Consider the following 27059-nt stretch of genomic DNA (forward strand, 5'->3'; position numbering starts at 1 on the left):
TTCTAAAAATCTTCAGTAGATTTATTTCAGGAACAAAGTTATGATACAAAGCTTGCAGTTCTGGGAGCTGGAGGGTAAAATGAAGCTACAGTTTGTGTGAGCTATTTTGGGATACTTACATGTCGTTTTGCTGCATAAATAGACTGACTGGTAGAGATAAGTGTCCTGGGAGGAGACAGACTTTATAGTAGCATGTGTGAGACTATGCTGTGTTATGCTTCATGCATTTCCCCTCCTCTCAGAGGCTCAGAGGAGCAGAAGCAGCCTGTAATAGTGATCTCTGTGTATGTTTTTCTTGCAGATTTTTTTCAGTTAGAAATCAGCAAAGTTCTGTCTTTTAATTAATTATTTTTTCTTGTGAGAACTTTATGGTTTATATAGCTTAATAGGCACTGACAGGACAGGTTTCTATTAGGTATGTGAAATAATTTCCCTCTTTTAATGTCTCCCACATTTTTTTACCTCTCTCTCTGTTTTTAAGAAAACCACCATCATTTTAATAAACACGTAATAGACTAATTGTTCAGGGCTATATTTAACTCATATAAAATGATGTATTTTAAAATATAGCCTCTGTTTAGAAATAAATGGCTGATGTGTTACTGTGGGATAGACTAGTAACTAAATAAATTTCTTTGTGAGGAAATGTATCAAGTTAATTGAACATTAGCCTATTAAAAACTCTGTTTCAAATAGTCTATGTTCTGAGTTAAAGCCATGTCAGCACTACCATTAAAGAAGTTAGTAATTTTTTCCAGTTGTCCTTTACTAAAACCATTCTGTAGCAAAAAAAAATGAAATAACTACACTGCTCAAGCTAAAGAGTAGTCCCAGTCATTCTCAGAAACTGCTAAGGAAGAGTTTTGCTGAAATAACTGCAGTAAGTAGTGGCTCCGTATATTTCTTAAAGTATAGTAAAGTAATACTGTGTCAGTGAACTATGAATTGCTAAAGTGTTACACTCTGCAGGGTGTCTCCAAGGTAGTGAGCTAAAACATACATACCTTAATTATTACGTGCAACTGTGCAAATAAATCAGTATCTTTCTGATTAAATCTGCCTTTCAGTTATTTCTTTTTTGAATGCTTGCATTGATTCTTGCAGGAAAAAAGAAACCATTTCAAAGAAAAAAATCTGCATAGCTAATACCTGCAGGCTGATTTGACCACCAAATATTCCATCTAAAATACCTGCCTGCCTGCCTTTTGTTGCTGATGCCTTTAGTTAGAACGTTGATCTGGTAGGTGGGAATACCTGTTCTGCTAATGGTGAATTGGGAGTCTTCTGCTACCCTGCCATTTGGAAATACTACCTGAGCTTGGAGGTGGCTCTCGGGGACATCTTCGGAGGCTGACTAGACAAGGTGTGTGATGTTCTCTGGTGGCGTGGAGCGAAGCCAGGCAAGCCCTGCCCCAGCCAGAGAGCAGAGGGGAACTGGAGTGCCGAGGGAGGAGAGAAGGGGAGGGAGCTGCCAGCCGCCCCGCACCGAGCTCAGCTCCCGGACGCCTCCCGGGACGCGAGGCAGCAGCTCAGGCTGGCCCACCCTACCCACGCTGCCCAGCCGAGCAGAGCAGCCTTCGTGCTGGGCCTGAGCAGGATTGGTTTGCAAGTCACCTGCAGGACTTCAGCTGGTGTTCTTATCACCAGACTCGGGAGTCTGTGGGTTTGTCCCTGTGGGTCAGTGCCGCTCCCTCCTGTTCTGTGGGCAGAATAGCAACACGACAGTCTCGCCACAGTATCAAACAGCGCCGAAATGCATAGGGACAAGTAATGTGATGAAGTCAGGAGCACTGATGGGTGTTCAGGCCAGGAGACTGGGAGAGCTGCGGCATGTAATTCTCCTTTCTTCATCTGTTGACATAGCGATCCTGCTGTGTGTTGGAGGAGCAAGGGTGACTGGGAGGAAGAAGATGGGAGAATGTGAGAAGAAAAGCCAAGGCAGGGTTTGTGGGTCCCGCGAGCACAGGGACTTGAGTGACAGGGTTATACTGAAGTATGGATATCCCTCTTTCAAGGGTTTGAGAGAAATGGTCCCAGGATATCCTTGCACTGCAGTTTCCCATGTGAACAAAGTTCCCATGAAGAACAGAAACCAGGCTCCCAACACACGGAGACCAGTGAGAGGATGGAATAGACTCAGAGACAAGGCAGCAAATCCTCTGCTCTTGGTTCCCTGAAATCACACTCTCCCTCTGTCCAAAAGATGCAATAACTTCAGGGTTATTCTTTCCACTATCAATATTATGAAGCATCCGTAAGGTATCACCCGCTGATAGCGTGCAGAGGTGCACCCAGCTGGTTTTGAGGAGGTGCAGGTGAGCCCAGGCTGTGCTGATGCTTCGCCTTGCAAAGTCGATTCAGTCAGGACTGGCTACTGCTTAGCATGACAGTATGATCTGTAGGCAAACCTTCTCTTTCTGATGCACCTTGGAAGATTTCTCCTGACGTTATAGTGACTGAAGTAGAAGCAGATGGTTGGTATTTATGCAAAATAAGAAGGTGACTTATTTAAGGATTATTACCTGTTACGTTAATGCTGCTCAATTCTGCCACTCATTCCTACTCATTCCTAACTTCAGCATGTGATTGTGTAGTGTGGTTGTGAATCAGAAAATTTCTGGGGAATAGTCTAGAATGGATAAATGATGGTACAGACTTTTCAATGAAGGTGATTCATTTGTCTTGTTACTCCTGAGAAGAAATAACAAGGTACTAAGGAAACTCACTGTAAGGTAGAGCCTTGGCTGAGACAGGAGTACATGCAATTAAATGAGAATATGACTCCACTTCCTTAACTATTTGCCACTGAACAGTAGAGCAGCAGTGTTCCACAGGAAATGGTTTTTTGTTGGTTTTTTTTTTTCTTTTGTAATGAAGGAAAAATTGAACTTCTAAAATAATACTATTTTGGAGGAAATAAGTTAAAATTTGGGAAGTTTAGGTGAGGAACTGATGGCAAGTCAAGCAAGCAGCCAGTGCTGTTGGACAACAGCTTACCAGCTGGAAAAGGTGCAGCTGATCAGATTTTAGAACTTCTTTATTTTCTCATGGTACAGATAATTAGCCCAAAGAACTAATAAGCCTCAGGACTATTGTCAGCTTTTTGCCACAATTCTTTCTGCGTGCTGTGTCTAGAGTTGATAGTTATCTGTTTACTTTGTGGGTTGGCCTTCCTCTGTCTTTATTTATTTTTTTAACATATGCCAATTCAGGCTTTCCTGTTGTTTTTTTTTAACTTAGGGTTGGCTGATCTGCAAAGGGCATATCCCAGCCTCTCTGGTGCCCCTGAGAGCAGAGGCCTTCGATGATTCAGTCTGTGGTATTCTGTAGAACAATGCATCTGTTCTTATTTAATTCCAGAAGTGGGTGATACGCTTGTCTACGATAGCACGGAGTTCGGTAGATTGGAAGTTGTTGAAGGATATTGTCAAGTATGACTTTCTCAGACTATAACATATTTATAGATAAGTGGAACAGAACTGCTTTATTGGATGAACTTGTCATGACTCTACCCTTAATATGTAGATCACGATAGGGATGCTAAATAAAAGTTTTGTTGAATGGAGACAAGAAAATGTTTGTGGCCTGACATCAGTGGATAGTGTTGTTTCTGGGGCAGAAGAGGTAGGACAGAAGAATGAGATGAGATCCAGCTGTGCTGACCTGAGGTAGCTGCACTGGCTTCCTGACTTAAAGGTACCACAAAGTAGAACTCTACCATGAGTGTGACTCAATCTTTTGGTGCCCACGTCTGGCAGGAAGAAGCTGTGGCTAGATCACATTGCCTAGACACTGGACATCCCAAAACAGATCAGTTCCTTGGTTAATTGCTTAGCGCTAGGAAGCCTATTGCCAGTATAAAGATGATGAATATATATAATAAATTCTATTGAATGAGTTGTATACCTCTAGGTTATTGGCATCAGATCTATATTTGAAGTAACTGCTGACTTTCAGATTGGGAATCCCAGTGCTGGGGAGATCAAGAGCAAAACTAGCGTATTCCGTGAAGAAGTATTTGTCTACAGGGCAGAGAACACTATGTAAATGTAACTGTGAATAGTATCAACAGCATTTATACCACTTGGCTGTTGAAGAGTTAAGGTTTTTTATTCTTGTACTGGATGAATCTTTTTTCCACTCCAGTATTACGATTGTTTGTGGGAGGCAAGTGGCTGTTGTCATTGTTGGCAGTATTACCTGTCCCCTGTTGCCATAGCTTATGAAAACTATTCTTGAACAAAAGAGGGTTGGGACCTTACATAATTTTGAATTACACTTTTAGCAGTTGAAGGTGTTGAATATAGTCCACTGGGAAAGTTCAGTGCAAGCTGCACAGTGTCCAAACTCATGGGGACACTAAAGTACCAAATATCATATGCAGAATTGGGGGATTTCTGAATGCTGAACAAAGCCTGCAAGCTAGAGATGACCTTTCCTGCATGAAGTCTGACTTTGATGGAAGTCGTAGGTGACTTCATTTAGCAAAATAGGCTTTCATAAGCAGTATGGGCCTCAAATCGTGATGACCATAGAAATTTGAGGTGGTATATGTGCTTTTATTTATTCTGCCAGTGTCAGTGCTAATGAGGAAACCTGCATAGTCAGCATTACACTATTTTGCAGAGTGTAATACATTAAACAGTGTTATTTTTACAAAATGAAACAGGAACAAATGCTATTTGCCCTAGTGAATTAAGGGTGGAGTTTGAGGTCATCAAGTATTCTATTTTCTAACAATATAAGACATGTCCTACTGGGCCTAAACAGTGGTCTACCTAACCTAGTATTCTGTCTTCACCTGCAGCAACAGGAGAACATGAAAACCTGTCCAATTTCTGCAATCCATTCCCATCACATATTGCCAAGCATTTACAGTGTTGTATTAGGGATGTTACAGGGTTCACCCTTGGCAGTTCCCTTTAGAATCCATTTAAGGACCTGTTGCCCATGGATTTGTCTAACTTCTTTTTTGAATTTGCTGACACTGTCTTCTCCCACAGCCTTCTGACAACCTTTCTGACTATGTAGGAAAGCACTTTCTTTACTGTGCTTTAGAAGTGGTGTCCTGCTGGTTTCAACAAACAACCCTCAGTTTTGTCATTGTGGCATTTGGTGAAAGATTCTGCATTCACTTTATCCACCAACCTCATGATTTTGTGAAGCTCAGTCATAACCTCCTCAGCCTTTTCCTGTAGAAACTGAAGAGTTGTAGCTTAGACTTAGAAAGCCTTAGACTTTCCTAAAAAGGCTGCTGCCCCATCCCTTGATCATTTTAGCTGCCGTTCGTTGTATTTCCTCAAGCACCACTGTGTCCTTGAAATATAGAGACCAGATGGCATGCATTACTCAAGACATGATCACACCAAGGTTTTTATACAGTAGTAAAATTATGCCTGCTTTTTTTCTCAGTACCTTTGTTGATGATGCCCAGTATGCTGTTAGCTTTTTTGACTGCCATTTCAAGTTAAGTAAGTGATTTTAGAGAATTTTTACTGTTTTTTCTTGCCAATACAATCTTTTGGCATGGTTTCATCTCTGCATTTTTTTTTTTACAGCAGAAATATTAGACTTGCCAACATAAAATCCAATTACTTTAACATGAATGTGATAAGAACTGCTGTCTTGAAATAATAAATGTTTTTTTAAACAAACAAAAATATTGCAAACCATGCCAAACAGAACAAATGGTGAAGTTTGACTCCAGCAAAGAAAGGGCACTTCCTTAGACACATTCTCTTTCAAGCTGCATCCAGAAAAACATACGTAATATTCTTTCCCCACCACACTCAAGCACATGATGTAGTTCTCTGCCACTCACTTGAGTGTGCAAACAATCCACTCTCAATTTTCCTGAAGATATAATCTTGCGTTTACAGCACAGTTTGTTCTCACACCTTCTCCCTGTGCACATCTGTAGATTATCAGGTCATGAACAAAGTTCCATTCAAATGTAACTAACTGGACTGTGAGGTCAGTGGAGACAAGGCACTTCAGTGTCTATCCCTAGCATAATGTGATGGAGAGGGCAGCAAGTTTCGTGGGGAGCTCACTTGACAGCTCAGCCTGAATGACCAAATGCCCATTTACAGCTGGTTCAACTGAGGATAGGAGGTAGCCCAAATCTGGATCAGTGTGCAGATGCCTTGATAGAAGTTCTCTCCCTTTTATTCCTTTCCATTACACCATGGCTGAACTAGTTGGTTGCATTTTTTTCCAAGATGAGGGCGCTTTTCTTCCAACACAATTTCCTGAGAACCACAATTACACTGGAAGGCATAACAGACAGGATTCAGCTCACCTAAAGATAGATGTCTGCCATACCTGAACTACTAACCTCGCATTCTCAGTAGAGGGAAATACTTGCTTTCAGGGTGTGACTTACATCACGTATTTTAGTTGTCTGCCTCAGGCGGAGATGTGCTCATGATGTCACTGATTTTATCAACAAAAGCTCCACTGAATATAAATAATACATACAAATGGAATCTAACTTGTATATGGGCACCTGCAGTGTGCATTTAAACAGATTAATTCTTTCTAGTGCAACTAACTTAGCTTATGCTGAATATATACTTTAATATTTAGTAGTTGTAGCATTATTTTGTAATATAAGGAGAGTATTCATATAAAACAAGGGAAGTCCAGTATGGAATGGAATGTTTTAGAACACAGCAGCAAGAATAAACCAACTACTTAGGTTGAAAGTAATGTTGAAAAAGCTTGTGCTCAAAGTGTGGTCAGTTCACATCCGTGAAGTCACTAAGGAGTAGTGTCATCATTCTAATGACAGCACAAATTAGTGAACCTCATTGCTGTGATTCCCATCAGATTTCAGCTACAGTGAGTTTTAATTCAGACTAATATGCACTAGAGCATGTCTCTTAAAGTCACATTACAAAACACATAAGTAGATTTCTGCGCTTCTTTATTTGTTGACATGTGAAGGTGTGTGCATGTATGACTTAAATAGTGCATGACTTGGCTATTATATGATATGATCTTTTAAATATTTTTCTTTCATCAAAAGTTATAAAACATTTTCAAACCTGTTATTTATAAAAACACAGAACAGTGCACAGCTTTATAAGCTAAATGGCAGAAACTGATTTTGCTCATCTGACCTCAGTTTTGAGGATTCAAGAAGCACAGAGAGGAATATGTGACAAATTTATTTCTTCTCCATTTCATTTGCTAGTTTTATAACAGCACCTGATGGTGCTATTTAACAGTAATACACTCAAAACCTCAAGCACAAAGTCAAAAATACTTTTCTCTATAGAAATTTAAGACTTTTCCCCTTCTGTGAAAGTGCTAGGCATTAAAAAAAGGAAGAAGATTGCTTCAGAAGTATGAATAACTGCCTTTTTTAATCAGAGATCTCAAAATAAATTCAGCACACATCAGCTGAAAAATTTCAATAGTTTCATTACGCTTTATTTCAATTTAATAATTTAGAATTATTATTCAGATCAACTATTTGAATAAAAAATCATGTCAGACTAGAAAAATTGGGTTTATTTTGATGAAAAATTTTTTTATAATTCTGAAATTTGTACTTAAATTTCTTTTTGTGTGTATGTGTGAAAAGTTTCAGTTTTGGTGAAATTATAGTTAATTATCAACATTTTGAAGAAATTCCCACGTGTCATTATATAACACCCTACGAACAAATAGCTCTATAACATGTACCCATAACATGTTCCAAAGAAAGAAGGACATAGATGCTACATACATATAGTGCAAGACAACACGTGGCAAAGACTTGCATGTTGGTGCCAGCTGTGCTGTCCTGGGAGCTGGTGGGATGATGCTGTACCAAGGCCAGTTAGCCCTCCACCATGGTGGCATGACTACACTGCTTTCTGAACCCCAATGACTAATTCCACATGGTGTCATACTACATCTCATAGCTGCTGCCAGCATCCACCCACACGAACATCAGGGCAGACTCCAGCAAGGACTTCTAGGAAATTCTTTCAAAGAGGTATAGAGAAAAAACAGCCAATTGCTACAAAAGCGTCTTGGTTGCTGCTGCCCTGAAGCATCCCCTACACAAGATCAGTTACATAAGATCATCTTCCTTCTTAGAGCTTTATGTTCATAATCAACTTTATTGTCTCAGAAATTTCCAGATTTAGTGATTTGAAGCTTGTGAGCAGTGCTGTCATTTGACATGTGATGTTTCCTTGACTTAGCCAACATCTGTTTTCCTCTTGTCATACCCCTATACATTTGCCTTATCATCTGGAGTCCAACTCTGTAGCTAGTTTACTTCCCCCCTTTTTTCTTTTGCACTTTTTCTGTCCTCCTTATTTGCATTTAAATCTTCCTTTCCAACTGAGTTTGAAATAGCCTTCCTCATTTGAATGTCATGAAAATTTGCCTTTGCAAGACTGCAACAAAACAGTTATTTTCATAATGTTAACTTCATTTCATGAATAAATAATCACTTGGTTTCAGTTTTTGCCTTCAAAACTTCCAGTTATAAAACAGGTATTTACACACCTAAAACTGAGCAATCTTACAATTGTGTTATTGCAGCTTTCATCCTTCCTTGTTCAACCTCTCCTACATGCTTTGACACCCTTATTGCTGTATCACAAACCCAGTTACGTTCTAAACAGCTTAATTCTTTTGGTTTGCTTGCACTTTAGACATGTGCCTGCAAATTTGGACAAGTATGCTTTTGTGGACATGTATATATCTACATAAAACCCACTGTATATGTTGTTATATACTACAATTTGCAGTTTCCTCTTTTGTATCTCTGTATTTTCCATGTGTGTCAGGTGTGCTAAAAAGATATTTAACCCTCACAAGTTCTGTTTCTTCATATTTAATGTGAGAAGCCACAGCGTAATAGAGCCTGTACTCCTTATGGTATATATGACCAACTAAGTGCATCACACTTCCATAAATGACCCCCTTTGTCTTAACAGTTTGTAGTCTTACTGCTATCATCTCATGCCATCCTAAGGTGTGTCTGAATTAAATTGTGTGTGTAAATACTATTTTCTTTTTCCCATCCTAACTTCTGTTCCAGTCAAGTTTTTATCTTTTATAAAAATGTATCTGCTTCTATTATTTTCCACTTGGCATAGTTCTAGTAATTTTTATATAAACCCAAGTCTTGTAGTCATGTGAAATTCTTAGCTCTTACATTTAAAAAGAAAATATTTAATGATGACAGAAAACATAAATTTGAATTCAGAGTTTCAAAAATTAAAAGGTGAGAAAAAGATCTGTTTTTCAAATCTCACCATTTTAAAGACAATTCCATCACCTGTGCTTGTATAGTCAATAGAGGAAACAGCACAGGTCAAGACGGCCGTTCAGAAAATCAGGATTGACATCCTAACACAGGCAGGTGCTCCCAGCTTTCCTCTGAGCTCTCTCCCCAGGGACTGCTGGGGAGCCTGGCCTCCATGTTCAGACATCTGCGCAAATCTGTGCTGTAAATCTTCCCCGCATGATCTATAAACAAAGTTTTTTTCAGGTTTTGCCAAGTGATGTTGGCAACTTTTTAGAAAACAAAACCCATGTTTTTGTTTTGTGTATTTACTTCTTATTCTTGATTCATGTGTATATTTACTTTTCATGCTTTGCATAAAGATGGTATGATAAAGCCTTTATCTGCTGGGGTTGCAACGCACATAGGAAAAAGGAAATACAGAGGAAGGACGTCTGATAGACTGAAATGCCATTTCACAAATGTAGATAGATCTCGTCCAATTCCTGTGTACTGTTTTTTCACCATTTTTAGTCTGTTAAGTCAGAAACGGCATAAAACATTTGTCAGCAGGTATAGCCCCATTTTGTAGACAGAAATATGATGAAGATGAACATTGAAAAGTTAGCAGGCCTGCGCTTGCAGTGAGAGTGTAAGACCACCATTTAAGCTAGCTCTGACAGACTCAATAATGGTAACATGGAACATGTTCACTTATGACAAATGAAAATTTACAACAGATGAAAATGTCAAGTTGCAAAAGAACAGTAACTTCAGTACATCTGCTGGTAGATGTTCTGGTTATACTCATCAGCAGACGTTTTTCAGTAGTAGAGGCCATATTAGTCCCTTGTTGCTGTTCTTGCATACTTTTTTGGCTACCAAAAAGAAACACACACAGTGTTACCCTAAGAAGGTCAGGAATGGAAAATGAAAAAAAAACACCGTATGTTCTTTCAGACTGAAGTGGAACTAAGGCCCTGAAAGGATCCCTTGCTGATGCTGGAGAACCAAGTCCCTTTTTCCACCCAACTTCCATTGTAACACAAGTTTTCTTCTAAGTGTGTTCAGTGATGCGAAAGCAATTAAAAATGTACACAGGACTGCCCCACTTGAGCATGCTTTTGTAAAGTACAGCTTGAAAGCAGTTTGCAGCTAGGCAGCTAGGCTGAAAGGGACATTTAGGGAGATGTCGCAAATGCTTCCAAATGAGTTTCAGGTTTTCGTCATGTCTTCTTCAATTTTACATTACTTTAATCTTAAAACAGTACTGAATTCTGAAGTTGTAATACCCTGTAATTCTATAAGAATTTAATTTCCTACTATTCTTACCTCATGCCAATCATTCAACCACCTGATGTTGAACAATTCATGCAATACAAACTGCTGTTTCGAATAGACTCTGCTCAGGCCATTCCTGGCATCTTGCTTACTTGGGAACAAATCTTCTGTTCATATAAATGGAAGAAACTCTATACCATAAATTAAGCAAATGCTTATTTACAGCAGCAGACAATTGGGTTTGGATAGCTTTTCCCTCCTGGCTCATATTCTGGTTCTTGTTCCTTTCTTCTCTAAATTTCTTTGGATTGATTTACCCTTCAATACTCACTGTTCCACAATTTATTTTCTGAAAAAGTCAAACCACACCTGATTGTGTTCTTTCTACAAAACAGGGCTGAAAAGAGGAATTGGGTGTGTGTCAGGAGCTATTGTGATTTGTTTCTCTCCAGGCTGGAAAACAATGATGTTTCCCTGACTTCTTTTCTGTCTTTATTCTACAGTATGAACCTCTGTATGAATCAGATAATGAGACAGTAGACGTATGCCTTTTCTGTGACAAGGAAAAAACCATTCTGCTTAAGTAACTCTGGCGGCTCTTTGGTTTGTATCTTGCATAGTGAGCATTTTGGCTGTTGGTCCACAAACTATTCAGTACTGTAGATCTACTTTTACATCACCTTTCATAATTTTCATTTCTTCTCTTCTGCTTCAGCAAACAGATTTTGAAAATTTGAAATCTAATATTTCTCTCCTCAGCAGCTCATGATACATCAAAACCTGCACAGTAAGCATCCCCCAAAACAAAGTTTCATTGTTACTGCCCATTTCAATAGCTATTCTACTAACTCTGGAGGACAGTCAGTGTCCAAAGAGCTGACTAGATTGTTACCTTCTCCCCCTCTTTATTATGTTTAAGTCTTGATTTGATACTTTGGTCTGCGTTAAGTTGCTAGGAGTTCAAAATGTACTGATAAGTTTCACAAGAGAAAGAAATCAGTGATTTAGAACCCGAGGACAGTAAGGTTGTTTACCAGGCTGTTACCTGTTATCACAGGAAATCCCTGTGATACTAGTCTTTCATTTGTATCCACACAGAGAGGAAATCTGACAAGAATCAAGGATTAATAGACACAGAGCAAAACAAAATTACAACATTCAAGTGGAAATATACACAGCATAAGGGATCTTTTAAAAGTTATGTTTGGAAGGCATGGTAAGAGAACACATGGATCAAAGCCAATGGGACCCCTGGTTCAAACCTTGCTGATGATCAGTGGTAGGCACTACAATTGCATAATTAATTACTTTTTAAAAGTTCAACCTATTCTGTGTCAGTTCTCAAGCAAACTGTTCAGATGCCCTTCATTTAATGAGCCTGAAAGTGATGCTGGCTGGCTCAGTGATATTGAAGCTGTGCCCTTTCCAGCCTAGTCTGCAGAAGTTTATTTTTTGATTTATCCTCTTGGAAACACTGTGCCAAGCCAATGTCTGGTTTGGTCTTTGGTTTTATGTCGCTCTTGTCCTGTGATAGTCACCTCAGTGCCATCTGCTCTGAATTCCATAGTATTAAGGAAAGACCCATGCCTGCCTAGGTTTCGCTATGACCGAAATGACCGTTTAGGTTCAATGCCATGTAGGGTCCAGGACATTTGAGAAAACATATAAAGTGACTCAGTCGATATTGGCGCAGGCACTGTTTTTATGCTTGGTAACAGTATGATTAGTGACTTAATTGCTGACATATGTTTTCCGTTCTTTAAGAGCCAGAGATTTGAGCTGGAAAAATGTTATGAACCATTCTTTGAACCTCTAGTGGTGGCGGCAGCCTTCATAAAGTCTTAGAATTTGTGGCAACTCAAATGCCACAATTGCCTATTAGAAGGATTTTGTCTCTTACAACTATGTTCCTCTTGGTACCAGCCAGTTTGTACCTGATGTGCTTGCTGTTATGCACATGCACAGATAGCCTTTTGAAATGAATCTGACTTTTCTAGAGGTCTACATTTCCATGAAGTCCTTACTCATATTTATCATCAATGCCATCATTTGCCTTTGAATCACAGATAGTGATTACATTGGCATTTTTGGCAAGCAGGACATTCACAGCTGTGAAGCAGTGTATTTTTCTTCTTGGAATTTCCATTCTTGGGAAAGGCTGGAAATGACATTTTGTAAAGCCATCACAGCTTTTCATCTTGTCCAAACAGCTTTTCCACCTCAGAAATGCATTCACCCCTGTCAGTAAGATGACCTTATGACTTTGTTACTGATGTTGTGCATTTGCAACTTTCTCACAATTACTTATTTCAACAGTAAAATATAACTTTGTATTTATGCCATCAGTATGATTACATAGTTTTAAGATGGGTGGGAAGCATGCATTTTTCAGTTTCTAGTAGCTCTTCAGAACATTTTACTTAATCACCTAAAATTGATTGATTTCCTAACCAGTAGTTATTTTCTTCTTGGTTACTGGCACTAGAAATAGAAGTTCTGTATAATTCCTTGTAATTGAAAGAAAAACACTGTAACTCTTCTATCATTAAGACAGACCAGCTGCTTTCTCTGCCTTCTCCAATTTTTCTATTTCAGATACTGATCATGGTAATATTTGGGGTTTTGCTTCAAAATAAAATTTTATTTTAATTTAAATATTCATTGGCAATTAGAAATCCAGAATGACAAAACAAAGAAAAAGTTACTTTCCAGTAACTTTCCAGTTACTTTCAAAACTCCCTGGAAGAGACTTTTGAAATACAATAATAATAAAATTATAACATTAATTAAAAATCCACTGCAGGTTTTAACAGGAGAAGAAAATCTAAGGGCTAGCAGCTTTTGGAATGTACTTCTGCTTGTGAGCACATCCCTTTTCTTCCATCTTTCATGAAAAGTATTGGTAAATAGAATTTTGTTTGCTAGAGATATTTATGTGCTAAAAAGGATGAGTTTGCAGCATAAGGATCCTTTGTTGTATTTCTTCTTCCTTCTCCACACACATGTCCAGTCCATTCCACCTTTGCCTGCTGCTCTTCCTTTCTAAGTGTGTGAATATTCTCTGTCATGTTATGGCTTTTATCATAATAATCCTGGTGAACAATGATTTTGAGAGCAGCCTTCTGAACCTCTTTGACATTGCTGTACTATCTCTGTGAAGCTCAGGACCAGCATCTGGTTTCAGAGTTACCTCCTAGTTCTTTTGATGTTAAATTAGCCTCAGACATTGTATTCATAGAAGCAAAAGAAAAGGCCCCATTTCCTGAAATTTAGCTTTGCAGAGTCAGCTCTTTTGCAATATTCTTTATTGCAGCTGCTTAGAAAATAAATTAGATCCAGCTTTCCAGGGTGGAACTCAGAGACAATCACAAACATTACTGTGTAACATAATAGTTCATGAAGATTAAAAATATACAGATACTCCCATTATTGGTTATTTCACTTTCTCAGGTGTCAGGGAATTGTATGAACTTTACTATTTGAAGTATAAGCAGAGATTTCCCATCCGTTGTTCTTTATTTTAAATACTCCTTGATGATTATGTTTTGTTTTAGTTGAGTGCTTCATGTCTCAAGCATCCTTGCAGAAATCTCTGAAATTGTACAAACCCATCAATATTCTGCAAATTTATGCTTACTGTTTCTAAGTTGCACTCCTATGTTGACACTTATTAGTGCAAACTGTATTGGTGTTTCACTCACGCTACTTCATTCGCACATTAGAGAGGTCAGATATAAACAAGTTTCTGTCTTTATTGCCTTAACTTTTAACATTCAAAGAAAAATTTTAAAGAAAATAGTACACATGCCTGCTTAATTGCCTATCCTTTTTAATAGCATGTCTTTCTCATGGATGGGCAGGTTCTCCTGTGTTGGCAAAGAGCCATGGCTGGAGGGGGTAAAAAAAGAATAGTACAGGAAAATATGTACTGTCGAGGCTTCCTTAAGGCACAACTATCAGATTCCCAGGAGGAGATGCTCACCCATCTGCTGTTCTGTCAGGACTGTATAGTAGGGTATGCCAGGCACGTATTTGGCCATTGTCAGGTTTTTCTCCTTTAGACCTTAGTAATGTTTTGTCTGCTGCAGTAATTACTCTTGTTTAACTTTTTTTTTTAATTCTATAGTCCTTTTTTTTTGTTCTGAAAAAAAAAAAAAAATCTTATTCTGCCTGAAAGGAGAATTCGTAATGATTTTCTGTGTCTTATAGAAGTACAGCATAGAGTGGAGAGAAAATAAACACATTTAAAAAAAAAATCTAACCAACTTCTCACCTGAATTGAAAAAGATTTTCCTTTTTCTTTTCTAAACTTTTTTTCATAAAATTTATTATCATAAATTTATGGTGAAGTTTTTTTTTTTCCTTTGGTTTATTATTTTTTTCCTTTTTTTTTTTTGTTTGTTTGTTTTTATTGGGAGGGTTGCCATTATTCTCTCCATTTGCTTCCAAGAGTTACAGAAATATCAGATCTAATGTCTTCTTCCACTCCATTTTTACTGATGAGAAGGTCTTGGAAGTAAATGTACCAAAACAAGTAAAAAAGCAAGTCTTCCTTTTCTTGTGTTCTTCCTGTTCCTTCACATGTTTCCTATGAGGCAAAACAGTAAAAATTCTAAATTTCTCTTTTTCCCACCCAAATCCACTTTTGATAGCTTCTTAAAAGCAGTGTTTTTGATATTTCTGCTGCTGTTAATACTACTCCCAGTAGTATTAGGTAGTAGTACAAGGTACCCATTTTGCAGGTAGGGAAATGGATAAAATGATTCACTCAGGATGACTTATCCAGTGAAAGAACACGTTTTTTATCCTCTTAACCTACTTCATTCCTGCAAAAGAAAAGAATGAAACAAAGGATTTCCTGATAGCTTGTACAGTAAAATAGCAGTGTGCCTCCCTCGGCTGCCTAGGGTGCCCCAGGTCTGCTTAAGGTTTCTCCTTGAGAGCCAAAGACTTTGACCATGAGTTCTGCTCCAGAATTGTAGGCTAGACAGGGTGATGGATGGTGCGGCTACAACGGTTCTAGCTGGGAAGGGTGCCTAACCACACAGCCACGTGTGTGATCAGCTTAGCAGAGATTTGGACATGTAGGTTGAGTTTTCTGAAAAGAACTGCTTGAAAAGTACTTTTTATTTGGCAAAATTGTTGGTTCTCCTGGGAACACTTCACAGGATGAAATAACCAGATGTCATGGGAAAATATTTGGAGACAAAGCGTGTTCCAAAAGCAACGTTACAGTGACTTTTTTTCAGCTGTAGAGACTGGTGCTAGATGCTGGCATTTCTCCTTCTCAGTCTCTTGGATTGCACATTTTGCAATGTTTCCAGAGTGATATAATCACCTCCTTGGCGCCAGCAATTATGGCATGTCCTTTCCCAATTTTAGTAATGACATTGGTATCAAGAAAATAGACTTTTGGAATCAAGTTGCCAAACGGCTTTTTTGCAGAAAGTAAAATAAAACATACACAATTTTTCCTGAAAATGGGAAATTACTTAATTCAAAAGATGCCCTTATGTATTTGATTTATTTTGGCTTTTTTCTGTTTGTAAACAGATAGCATTTTAATCATTTTATCCTAAGAAACTTCATAGTTCAATTGTTATGATTTGACCAAACTTTGCAATGCCTTTGGTAGTTTAAACACGTAATCCTTTGGTGTTAGAGGGAGGGCTTGCAGAAAGGATGAGGAAAGGCAGCATATTTTGCCTGATGGAGAACAGCAGCAGAGGAGGGCCTCCAGCGGGGAGGATTGTTGATGGACGAGCACAGCAGTAAGCAATCAGTCTGCTCCCCTCCCAAATTCTTAATGTGAACTGGAGCACAAAGTTCATTGTCTGCAATTGGCTTGCACTTACAGATAACTGTGTAATTGATGAGAAAACCTGAGCTGTCCTTGAATGTATTGATAGTTCTACAGATACATACTTCTGTATGGGGCAGGCTGAGTTGTAAATTTTAGTAAAACACTTTGGTATTGCTTTGTGGGGAGAATGTTTGATTTTGTTTTGCAATACACAGTGATTTTTAACAGCTTTGGCTTGTCAGATCACTCACATTTATAAAAAAGTGTATTTTTTTTTCAGTTCCTGTCTCAGCTCACTACATCAAATCTGTTTCCAAGTTTGTTTAATACTGGGAAAAATGCCTTGTTACAAGTAAAGAGTGTAAACTGGTATTTCTGTTACCACATTCCTCCACAGAGATAGACTCATTTCTTTGGTGAGACATGCTTAGCTTAGCTCTGTGTGTGGCACTTGAAGACTGTAGCAGCTAGTGGTTTGTTTTTTCTTGTTTCTAGTTACTTTGTGAATAGCACTTGAGAACTCATAGACTTCTGCTCATTTAGGTTTTTTACCAAATGAGAGTTGCATAATATGTGTAGTAATTTTACACCTAATAATATATTCTTTAATTTGCTAATAGTTAAAGCACTGTATTTATAGCTTTATAGCTTTTGCTTTATAGCTTTTGCTTTCAGAGTCCAACAGTCGTGTGCACAAAAGGGATCTTACAGTGACTAACAGAATCTTTGTAGACAACATAGGAGCACAAGAGATTTGAGTGAGAACATGCTTATATTACAATAGTAGTTAATCTTAATGAGACTATGAATGAGATGTTCCAATGATCTTGAAGTCTGCAGAAGATGAGTTTAGTCAAACATGCATTATAACCAAAATGGAACATGCACTTGTACTTGTGTTCATCTGTATACTAACCATTAGAAAGCAAATCTGCAACACTGCGTTTGAAGTCTGAAATTTCTGATGGTCTACCAGTAGTGGCTGTTGATAGCACTACAGTGGGCTGAAAAAGAAGATTGGAGAAAAACGATGACAAATGCAAGAGTTTAGAGAGATTAGGCCACCTCTCCAACATGTGCATATATGTATACACAATAAACTCATATCCACATTTTTATGATTGAAAAGTCAAGCACAAAAGAAGGAAACACCAACATTACAATGGACTTAGGCACTTTGGTTTAGTCCTGTGCATAAATAATTTGATAAAGACTTTACCTGTATGATTCCATACTGCTTTTACTTCACTGAGTGCACAGCATGAATGCAACTCAATTCATGAGATAGTCAGTATTCTATCATTTTCTTGCTGCTCATTATATGGCCACATGCTTTATTGACAACTTGCTGTTCAGACCTATTGGAAAAGCAGTTATAGTGCTTTCATTGGCTTTTCTATGGTGTTCATTACTATGATATCTTATTACTTCTCAGAGATGATTAAATTATTTTTCATATAACCCATGTGATATGAGGAAGTATTATCATCCTTACTCAACATAAGGACAACTGAAACACAGAGATTAAAGTGAAAGTATTCCTTAAATTGAATATCCAAAATGAGGTGTCTAGGACTTCTTTTTATTGATCTACTTGTCATAGAATGACTTATATATTTAGAGCATAGCTTTCATGAAAGGGTGAGAGAATGCTGAAGGGCTGCGGTACACTGGGGAGATATCACTTCTACTTGCTTCTTCTTACCCTCTTCCATTGGCATTCACTTTTGGCCACTACTAGAGACTGAATAGTGAATCTGATGAAGCTTTGATCCATCCAGTAGCTGCTTAGATGTTCTGAATTAATCTGTATCTGTAAGTGCTGATGCCCACATGGCTCAAGCAACAGCCTTTCAGAGTAGACACCTCAAGAATGAGAACATGTAATTAGTGATGTATGATAAAGGTGGTGATGTATGATAAAGTTGGTGTGACTAGTTCAGTTATCAGGTGCTCTGCAACTTGGGCAAATATTATTTCCAGTTCCTGATGATAAAAGCACTTTTACCTTTCCGTAGTCCTTTGCCTGATTCAGTACCCACCTTCTGCAGTGAAGGAGACAAGTAATCCACTGACAGGGACTTGTTTCTCAGAGCCCTCTTAGACCCTGAACAAGGCAGGATATTTTTAAAAAATAATAGAGTATCACAATATTTTTTCAATAATGCAGATACCTGAGGTGACTGACCTAAGGTTGGCCTAAGCTTATAACTTTTTGTAATTTATGAAGATGTTCACAGAATCAGCAAAAAAAAGCATTTTGAAGACACGGCTAAATTCCACTTTTCTGCTGCAAAATATGAGTCACTAGAATATCTCACAAAACAGCTTCCAGATTTTTTTTTTTAATATGAAAAAAGACATATTTCTCTGCCATTTTCTCATCAACAGTTGACCCATTTTCCCTCAAAAAAATATTTGGAAATAAAATTTCAGCACCACTGGACAGAATTTAGTAATGGTAAAAAGAAAACATGGTCTTATAATGTGGAGGATCAGGCAGCCCTCCTAGCTAATGTTATTAGGCATTATAATAATACAGCATTTAAAAAATGCAAAAAAAAATCAAGAAAAATAAGCCTCAAATGATCCATTATTGTACATTATAATTTGGTTTGGACTAGTGACAAGAATTCTCTTTCTTGACATACCAGGTACTCAGTGAATGTGCTCAGGGTCTACGATCAGTATAAAATAAAATACAGGATGAGCGCATACACTCAAGATATTCCAGTCTTGGCACCCTCCCAAGGCAAGATCCTGACCTTTTTGTTTCCCTTGAAAGGTTGTTGCAAACCTGTAGCAAGGATTTCCAGAGCCCAAATCATGAAGTGGACCTTGATATATTTAGTAGATGTCTAGGGAAGTGGAAACAACTAAAAATTTAGCAAATTTGGTAAACTAAATACAAAAATACAATACAAAATAATACAATACAAAAATAACTGAAATGGAAAGAACTGAAGTGGAAAGGATTTCAGTGAAACAATTTTGAAAAATCAAAGTACAAAAATTTTAGAGCTCTGAAGCTTTTAATATAGGAAAAAATGTTGCTTGACAAATATAATTACGTCCCCTTTTCATGGAGCTTTCATTTGCACAGGGAATCTAGAGCAACACTGTAAGACACTTTCTTTCTTTGCCTGAACAGACAACTGCAATTTCTTATCCAGCTGCCTCCTGTCCACTCTGCTCTGAAGCTGGCCTTGATTTCTTGTAGATACCTATGTATGCGCATCATACTGGTGAAACAAACCATCTTATCTTCTATGTGCAGGGTTCTTATAGTTTGGGCTATAGACCTTCTTCTTTTTGGATTTTTCTGTCCACAGCCCTTATGCATTTCCTGGAAGTCACACTTTTTGAAGAGATGTTGGCTTAAGCTTAGCTGTGCAAAAGACCTAATAGCTATGAGCTGGGTGATGCTGAGGGATGCAACCTCCTTTTGTCATGATGATCGCACCTCCTGGCTCTTTGGACCTTGTCCTGTGCTGCATTCTCTGAGATGGGAGAGCAGCCAGGAGTAACCACAACTGCTTTTTCCTGTCAGCTTCTGGCTGGGGCACTCTTTGCCAGAGATCTCTGCCACTAAGCACAGGGTACGTGTAACCATATCTTCTGTGACCATGCCAAGTGTTTATCGTCATTGTGGCTATATGTGATGATTCCTCAGAAGGATGTGTTTGCCAGGAAGCTTCCCAATGCATACTAGTGTTAGCCCTGGGGAATGTTTATATCTATTTTTTGGATTCTGTGTGCTTTAGGGTATTGATTTAAATATTACAGGTCTGAGGAACTACCTCATACATACTTGCTTTATCACACTACCAATTCAGATAGAATATGTAAGCAATTTGGCCACTTCTGATAATGGCATCCAACTGAATTCATAGAAAAAGGAGGCTGAACGTTTTTCAGTGTATTGGATTTTCATTCACTGGCAGCAGTCTGCTTCTCAACTATGATCTTACATTCATTTTTATATTTTAGTTTTTCCTGAAATAAAGGTGTTCTGCTAATACCTTAGGGGAGTTGCATTTTAATTAGGATTAGTCAGTACGCTTGATGGATGGTTTGCATATTTTTATAAATTGCTAAATAAACATTTTAAATACTTTGAGATTTGATTCCAATACATTTAAAATAAGAGAAAATTATTAGCAATGTTAATTACAGTAAATACATGCTATATAGTCACACTCAGTGCAAGTTGGTTTTGTATCCCAGTGTCCAAATACTGCTCAGAAAGTAGTGCTGCAGAAAGAGAAGTGGGGACAGTTGGATCAAAACTCACCCTCTAAAGAAAAACAGTGGTGTTCTAGAATTCCTTGAAGCAATTAGGTAAAGTGGTTTTTTAAAAAGCGTTTGAAGATACTTTAGTATTTAGAGCCCAGAGAAAAGCTACCTTATGGAAAATAAGTCCAGACAACACTATGGAATGATTTAAGTGAATGGTGACAGATAGACTGTAATTAAATAATGACAATAATAAAGTGGAGAACCATCAGTCTTGCTGAGACTGCACTCCTAGAAATGCAGTGGCACTGACAGGCGCCTGCAGCAGTGGGAGCTGGCGGGTGGCTGGGGCCAGCTGTCTGGCAGGCTGCTTGGGAGCACCCCTGGATTTGCTGCGTATTCTTTGTCATGTCTGGATTAAGTCATTCTATTTTTCAGCCTTCTTTACCTCAGGTTCCCCAAAATAGTTCCAATTCTTCAATATTTTCTGCAGATTTCCTCATTCAGACCTCAACACGCCACAGATTTTACCAGAAGCCTTGGGGAAAACAGATAATGTCTCAGCGGCCTTTATTTATTATCTAAGAACAGGGATACTAGTCCCACTAGGATTATTAGATCAGAAGAACCATACAAAGTGATTTAAACCCGGTAGAAGCCTGAACAGATTACCACTATTTTGTATTTTGTTTCTCTTCTGGATTTTTTTTGCAGTTTTATTATACTGCAATAAGACAACTATTTCAGCTTCAAAGAAACATCAAAACATCAAATCCATGTAACAGGATCTGGAATCCAGCACTTTTATCTGAACATCACATTAGTAGGAAGATGTTCACTCAAAAGAGCCAAGTTCAGAGAATAAAAATTGCCAGGTGAGGGACGATCCCCTCTCTAAGGAAAGAATAAAAGGAATCACAAAAAGAATCCCAGTATGGCTGAGCGCAACAAGCAAATTGATTTAATAGGTGCAACAAAGGCTTGCATGCCAAATGTATCTGAGGTATAAATTAAGGATAATGAAGTGACATTATGAAAAGTACACCTTGAATTGAGTATAAGGAGACGATTCACAGCAAAAGGCCCAAAGATATGGAATAGTCACAGGAAACTCCTTGCTTGGAAACTTTAACAAAACACGGAACACTTTGTTTTGAGAGATTGGCTGCGTTTCCTAAGATGCTTGCTAGAATATCATGAGACAGAAGCTAAATAGGTAGTTGGAGTTCCTTTGCTAACATGTTTGAGTAGACTAATTCTTAGAAACCTTTTTTCTTGAGTGTATTTTTTGTCCAGCATATGTTCTATTTGCCTGTTATCTGGGCTTTTAATATTAGTATTAAGCCTTGTTACACTCTGAATGTTTCCAAAAACAGTTATGCCAAGAGCAAAAGCCAAGTTCTGCTGCTAAAAGCAGATTTCATTAAATGTCACGTTTTCTTCTTTTGCTTGCAGTTTTGATACTGGAAAATCTATCCACACCACTTCTAAAAATGGAGTTAATCACAGGGCTTGCTTGCTGAATCGCTTAACTGGAAACCCAAAGCCACAAGTAGATAGTTGGCTTGAATTCTCAGGTGGTACAAGAAAATTCAGATTTAGATCATACGTTCCTTTTAATGTCATTGCTTACAATTCACTGAAAATATTTTTAAGCGATGGAAGGAAAGAGTTTTTGTTAACTTAGCTACAGAGAAAATAAAAATATCAGGTCACATATAAATAATTTTTTTCTTCAAATGTAGAGTTGATATGATACTCCTTCTAAAATGTCAGTACAAATATTTTTCTTTTTTTCCCCTCATTTTCCTGATTTCTTCAGTTTTTACTTGGCATGGGGGAAGAGACAGAAAGGAAAGTAGAAGGAGAAAACCAGATGTGGTCTCCCCTGCATCATTGGGTAGACACTGTCAGAAAGGAAACATTTTGAAAGGTCCCAAGCAGAGAACTAATATAATAAATAAATCTTAGGCCTGCTATTCAATTATTTAAATCCACTGATTTATTTTTACAGGTTTTTTTCTGATGCTGCAGGTTAACTTATTTAACATCTGAAGTCCAGTGGGAGCCTATGGCAGGGGCTGATTAGTGACAACTTGTTTCTTTCTGATAAAGAAAATTCTAAAGTTGCACCTTTATTAAACTCTGGAGATAACTATGTCTGGCAAAAAAGGGGACACCCAAGTCAGCTGGTGGCTCAGTGTAATGCTTAGTTTATTAACAGGCAATAAAAAGGCCCAAGAGAAGTCAAAAAGACATAACCAAAGTGCTTGTCCTGTCTAGTTAATCAATGTAAAGTGTGACTAAAATCAGTATTTCACAAAGAACTTATGATAATTATTTGGGGTAGTAGCAAATCTTTGGACAGATTTACAGCTGAATTCAGTGAATATATTTAGTGTATAAAGTAAAACAGAATTTAACTACCTAAAATGCATCAATGAAAATTCAGTTCTTATTAGCAGATAATGTCTGTTCCAGAGGAAGAGGTTTTTGTCTCTGTCTTCGTTTATTCCTTGCACTGCCTTCTCTGACTGACAGCTCTAAAATTAGTATAACAGAATCAGTATCCACCTCACACAAAATGCTTTCTAATGACCTAGTATCTCAGGAGTCTCTGTACATTTTTTGAAGAATTGGGTCACAATGAGCGTGATTTCCACAGTAACTGAAATGGTCTGTCCTACTAAAATCACCTGTAACTAATGCAGAATAAATCCATTATTATCTATGAACAAAACTTTAAACTGTCCTGTTTTTATCTGAGACAGGCACATCTCCAGGATACACAGTAATTAATGCACACAAGGTCTGAGAGCGCACTACACTCTGCCTGTCGCATCCCGTCTGACAGGGAATGAGCTTTCCCCTACCCTGTGATTTTATACCTAGAGACAGGCACACTGTGGCCGTTCTCTACAATCCTCCATGTTCATGGTGGGTCACACTAGCTGAGGTGGCCCACTGCTTTTTTTCATGCCAAGCAATCCAATTAACAAATTCGGATTCTGCATTTGAAAGGACCATCCGATCCTCCCCTTCCTCCAGTAACTGCAGGCTGCCTTATCCAGGGGTGGGCTCCTGTCCCAGGGCACAAGTGATAAATAGCTTACCTTTTCCTTGGAGACATAAATAAAGTTTTATTACCTTGCTTTTGCTCTAAATAAGACCCTGCCCAAACGCAGTTGCTACAGGCCAGCTCTTCTGTGATAATTTCAGGGTATTACAGCTGCTGTGCGAAATGCACCCATTCTGTGTAATGGTCGGATTGTGCTTCCAGGTGAAGATACAGGACGGGACTTTTGGGAAGTAGGGACTTGAGATGTGTAGGTGGGTCATAGCACAGATGGCCAGAGAGATCGCCTGACACTAGGACAATGGACTCCTTTGATGGGGGACTAAATTTGCTCCTCTAGAACTTGCTTGTCCCTCTGTAATGTTTAAAGACGGCCTTAAAAGATAAGGTGTCCCTAGAGGATCAATTAATTTGGCTCTTACCTCTCTCCCTCCCCATAGTTTCCAAGATAGGATAGGCTGAAGGTGGAGAGAGACTTAAAGGGGAATAGCAGGAATGCAATTTGTATTCTTAAAAAGTCTAGTAAATTCTTCATTTTGGGGGTGGAGTTTATTTCTTTCCCTCTTTTACTATTGCTTACTTCTCTAAAAAAACCAAACCAAAATGAAAAAAAAAAAAAAAACCAACAACAAAAAACTACAGGATTAAATTGCTAAATTCTCAGTAATAAGGAAGACTACCATTAAGATTTTCTATGCAGCCTTAATTACAAGCTCCTCTGCTTATTCATTATGATGCCATTACTTCTTATGTGACTAAAGGCTACATTATGTACACAGGTCTACCCCTTTTTTCTTTTAGCAGCCTTGCAGAGAGTAAGAGAGCATTATTTAAGGACTCAAACAGAAGTCCACAGAGGGTTTCTTTCACTGTGTAAAGAAGCTGTGCAGTCATTAACAATGAAGCAGCAGGGCTGAGATCCAGGATCCAGAACCTCTACAGTCCCTGCCACAGATTCCTACTATTGCCTGAACCAAATCATTAATAATCTTCCTAAAGGATGTTATTACTCCTTGTCCTATTAGAAGCACAGGGAGGATCAGCCATGAATGTTTACAAGTTGCTCAGGAGAGTTCATGACTTCTATCCCCATCTCAGTACAGAGCCTGCGTGATACACAGCGGGCAATATGTGCAAACAGAATGAATAGCCAAAAAAGGGAAAAAGGCTGAACTTTCATCGCATGTCATGTTTGTCATCACTGAACACTGAATCAGGCGGGCTCTAAGGATAAACGATATCCACTAATGTCATAAAACATTTTGTCAAAATGCAGACACAAATGTTGCTGAACTAGCACTGGCTTTTCATAGTTTTGGCATCTCTGGAGTTGCAGCAAAGCTCTTTGAACATAGAAAATTCTGTGATGTGTGCTGTGCCAAACACTCCCGTCACTAAAAGCAGATTCAGTTTGCATGCCTTGTGCAAGTGCCTGAAGTTGGCTGCAGAACAATGGTAGAAAATTCTGTCTTTAAGTGTCCGCTTTCTTCTTGTGAAATGATAGCAAAACAGTTCCTGTGCCTTCTGTAACAACTTCCATGCTCCTCCTTCCTTTCCAAAGAGCACCTTCCACCAAAGCGCAAGGAGGCTGAGGAACATACTAGGGAGAGAATAACTTTTGGGTTGTCACTGAACGTGCACTTTTTAATTCACAGCATATTCTTGCTGTGGCTTAAGAGGACTGGAAAAATAAATAGAAGCAACCATAGCCGACTTTCTGTCATTCCTGCCCAGGCAAATTAAAGAGTCTATCCTATTTTGTATCTTAAACTTCTAATTTTTTTCAGTGTATGCAGCAAGAAAGAACAAAAATCTTGTGAGAAAGTCTTCAATTCCCCATTCTGATTCTCTGTTCATTTGATGCATTGTGATCAGCAGTGCCATTTCTTGCAAATAAGACTTGTCATTCAGCCAAGAAAACCCCAATTTATTTGATTTTCACTGTAATAACATGCTTTTCATTTAGATTTCTACAAGGTTTTGTATCTGAAAGCATTAGCAAATATCTCAGTAAGTGTATGCTAAACAACACACCTAACTACTGTAGCATTTTAGAAACTTTTAAATATAAATATATGTTTCTGGCAAACCAGTGCTGTATTCACATTCCCCTTTGACTGTAGAACTGAATATTTTTTTTCTTGATGCATATTTACATAAAGAACATTTTCGTTGAGCAGTATGAGCTAAATCCTAGCTGATATATTTGGATCCCGTTCATTACTTTTGACACCCATCTAGTGGACACAACACAGTATCACAGGATAAAACTCCAGTCGCAAGAGCCATGTGCAAGCCTTGTAGTTATCTGGTGGTGCAAACCGCAGGGCCTCTCCCAGCCAATGAACCTGCAATTTTATCTAATAGACTTTTAAATTTTTAAAAAAATCACTATTTTATAAACCCACGGTGAAATCATTCATAGACTCCTGCCTCAGTTTCTGACTGGGAGAAATAAGAGTGGTAAAAAAAATATTTGTATCATGTTCACAGAAGGTGGGTGAAGAAAATAAAACAAATCTGCAAACAAAACCATATGTTCCTTTAATCCAATAAAATCCATTTTAATCAGTTGAATAATGAAGTCCACTGTTAAAGAAAACAATTTAATAGTCACTCCTTATTCAAAATTTTCCTGCTGTGAGACAGACTTACATTTACCTTCATTTATTTCTACCCCACTTTTAACTTTTGCTTTAGAGCTTTCAGACAAGCTTATATATATATATATATTTTAAATGATACTGTCATTGCAGAAGTTAGTCTTATTGAGTACAAGAGTAAACAATCCTCTTCTATTTTACCTAAAATTGTATGAAAGGTCTCCCCTCCTGCCCTCAGTAGAAAAACAAAACATACAGACTGTGTATTGTTTAGGAGTCTGTGTGTTCTTACAGCTGTTTAAAGAGAAAAAATATTTTATTTAGGCAATGAAATAGAAGTGTTAAGAAATTTGGATATGATGAACTCACAGATATTCCAAAACCTTCATTGGTATTGTGAGTATCTGGTGCTCCTGGAATACTCAGGAAGTCAAACTCAAGAGATACTTGATTGCTAGTGAGTAATAATAGTCATGCTAGTAGTAATGGCAATATGGTTATTAATTTATGTCACTATGAGCTGCAAAGGATGTTTTACTTTAGTATTCATGCTATCTTGCCCTTTCCAATATGTTTTTCAATATTTTTTGTGAGCAGATATCACAATGATCACAAAGATGCGATGAATAGGGAAAATGAAGGGCAAAGAGGAGCTTTGCGTTGTCCAAGATCACCCAGCGGGCTGGTGGCAGAACTCTCATTTGATTATGGTTTAAGCTTTGTTAGCTTGAGATTGATAATGTCATGTAGTAGTAGCACATTTGAGGGCACAGAAAAATATTCAGGCATAATCAAAAGAAATCAAATTTGAGAAGAAATGTATGTATT

The 27059-nt window shown here is 38.1% G+C and overlaps 1 protein-coding gene across 6 annotated transcripts in view; it reads left to right on the plus strand.

Moving 5' to 3' along the window:
• The window catches only part of PDE4D (phosphodiesterase 4D), a 659227-nt gene that overhangs the window by 498180 nt on the left and 133988 nt on the right, over positions 1-27059 (plus strand). The gene's annotated exons all lie outside the window — the stretch shown is intronic.

The sequence above is a fragment of the Aquila chrysaetos genome, chromosome Z, assembly GCF_900496995.4.
Source record: "Aquila chrysaetos chrysaetos chromosome Z, bAquChr1.4, whole genome shotgun sequence".
Classification (NCBI taxonomy): Eukaryota; Metazoa; Chordata; class Aves; order Accipitriformes; family Accipitridae; genus Aquila; species Aquila chrysaetos.